This window comes from Grammomys surdaster, unplaced genomic scaffold, assembly GCF_004785775.1.
Source record: "Grammomys surdaster isolate TR1022 unplaced genomic scaffold, NIH_TR_1.0 124976, whole genome shotgun sequence".
NCBI classification, from domain to species: Eukaryota; Metazoa; Chordata; class Mammalia; order Rodentia; family Muridae; genus Grammomys; species Grammomys surdaster.
In genome coordinates this window covers 370647-373424 of record NW_021619904.1, presented here as the reverse complement: position 1 = coordinate 373424, position 2778 = coordinate 370647, and positions in this window count along the sequence as shown.

Genomic DNA, 2778 nt, shown 5'->3' with positions numbered 1-2778 from the left:
TGCTTCCTTACTGAGACGTTAACAAGCCATGTCACAAGTTCCCACCACAACAAAGCAATCCCTAGCTTCTGTGTCTTCCCTACTACCCTGAATATGTTTAAAAGACAAGAACCAAAACAACCTGGCCCTCCCTGAAGTAGTACCTGTTCCATATTCTTTCTCAGTGTTAAAAATAGTAAATAACATAATGGGCCAATGGATAGGAGACTATTTCAGTTTCCAGCAGCTCCAATTACTTGCAGAGCTCAGTCACTGGTTTTTGTCAGATAGCAGAACAAAATCTGGTGTTCCACCTGAGTTTAGCAGTTCATGCTACTGGACACTTGAATGCAAGGTGTGCCTGGCCAGGTCATTTTGTACTGGTCTCATCAAAATCTAGGATAGAATAAATCATGTGGTTCTGTTAGTCTCAAAAATACCTACAGGTACAGAAATATGATTGTCTCCCAAAACAAGTAACACTATTGTTTAAAACACAAAGACAAGAAATCAAAACATCTCATAAACAGAAAACTATACAGAAGTCACAAAATATGCTAAATCTAATAAATGATTTCAGTAATATAAGATACAAAATAATATTCCTACGTATGCATAGCATAGTTTCCATAAAAAGAAATTATAAGAACAAACTCCACTTATAATACAACAATAAAAATATGCATTAATAAACTTAATAACAAGATTATAGATATCATGTTGCAGAATATTTGATCGAACTGTGAACCCGAAGATTGTGTAATTTACTGAAATATCTTGTGGTGTGGCTCATTCAACCCATTTAACGCACACTTTTAATCCCTCTGGCTGGAATACAGACACATCCTTCGTACACACTTTAGTACCAAACAACGAAGGTAAGGTTAGTTTGTAAGAGGAAGCAGCAGTGTTTGAAAGTGATGCCTAATTGAGTGGCAGATAAAGTGAACAATCAGAGAAAGATATGACAGAATAGGATAAGCCCAATTCTCTTAAGAAGAGAAAAAAAAAGCTATTTAAGAGAGCACAGAGAGAGAAAGAAAGAGAGGCAATTTATCATAACAAGAACAAACAAGAACAAACTAGGTGAAGATAAAACAAGCCAGAGAACGAAAAGGAGCCAGAAGAGTAGAACATACTGCCAAATTTAGTACAGGGCCAGCAGAGTTCAGGAAAGTCCAAGAGAAACCAGATTGAATAATTCAGCTTAGAGAAGAGTTTGATCCAGAACAGCCAAGTTGAGCAGCCATCTAGAGTTCAAAAGGAACTAGGAAGAAGTAAGCTTATTCAGTAGCAGTTCTCAGAGGCTGAAAACATTGTAGGTATAGATAAGATTCTACAGAGGATAGAAGCTTCCAGGAATGGACAAAGGTTAGCAAACAGAATAAATAAGCCTCCCAAGTATAAAATCTCCAAGATGAATACAAGTTATATTTACAATGTCTAACATGGAAACTATGAAACGCTCACAGAAGAAACTGAAAAGGATACAAATACATGGAAAGATGCTCCGTGCTTGTTGGTTAGAGGCATTTATCATGTTAAAATATCCATGAAATACCCACCAACATATCAAAATACTAAAGTACAAAAATATCCTAAAATTTGTAAGAAATAACAAAAATTAACAAATAGCCAAATCTATCTTGACCACTAAACAGAAGGCATTTTAATATTTGAATTGAAAACACATTACAAATCGTTAGAAACTAAAACAGCATGATACTGACATAAACTCATACCCCTTGATTAGTGGAGCAGTATACTTCATTGAACAAAGAAGCAAATAACATGACAGGAGGGGCAGATTCCTCAATAAACGGTGCTGTGCAGACAGTATACACAATGCAGAGGAATTACACTAGACTATCCCTCACTAGTTATAGATGTCAACTGTGACTGGTTTAAAGACTTAAATATATTATAAAAATTGCTATAACTACTAGAAGAAAGTGTGGGAAGTTCTTCAAGTCACTGGCCTAGGCAAAAAATTTTTGATATCTCACAAAACATAAACAACAAATCCAAAGTTGACAAGTGGAATTAGATGAGGATCAAAAGCTTCTGCAAAGTAAAATAAAATAAAAATAAACAGCAGTGCTAAGTAACAACTTCAGAATGGAATAAAAAGTATGTTTAAGCTGCAAAACCGATAAGATATTAATATGCAGACTGTACAAGGCATTAAAATCATTCGATAGACTTCAATGACTTAAAAATCTAATAAAAATATGGGTAAAAGTATGGAATTTTTCAAATGAAGGTATGAATAGATACATTTTTAAAAAGCTCAGAACCCCTAACCATGAGAGAAACTCAGGCCTACAAAAGATACCACATCACCCCAGTGAAAATACTATTGCTAATAAGAGCAAGGAAAATTAACATTCATTATTGGTGAAAATGCAAATTAGTACAGTTTTTTATGGAATACAGAAAAGGATGAAAGTAGACCTACTTTACAATCCTGCAATCCCACTACTAGGCATGTCACTCTAAGAAACAAAATCAACAAGTTAAAAAGACCCCTGTACTCCAAACTTTATTGTACCTCTGTTTAAAACTAATGGATAAAGGAAATGGAATACATATACACAATGGGATCATAGTTGACCATAACCAAGGATGAAATCATTTCATTGATGACAGTATGGATAGAACTGGAGATCCTTGTGGTAAGTAAAATGGGGAAGACAAATATCACACGATCATGCTCATATGTAGGCTCCAAACCAGGTGGATTTATGGGAGTTAAAAGTAGAATTATGATTGTCAGAGGCTGGAGTAGAGATGAGGCTG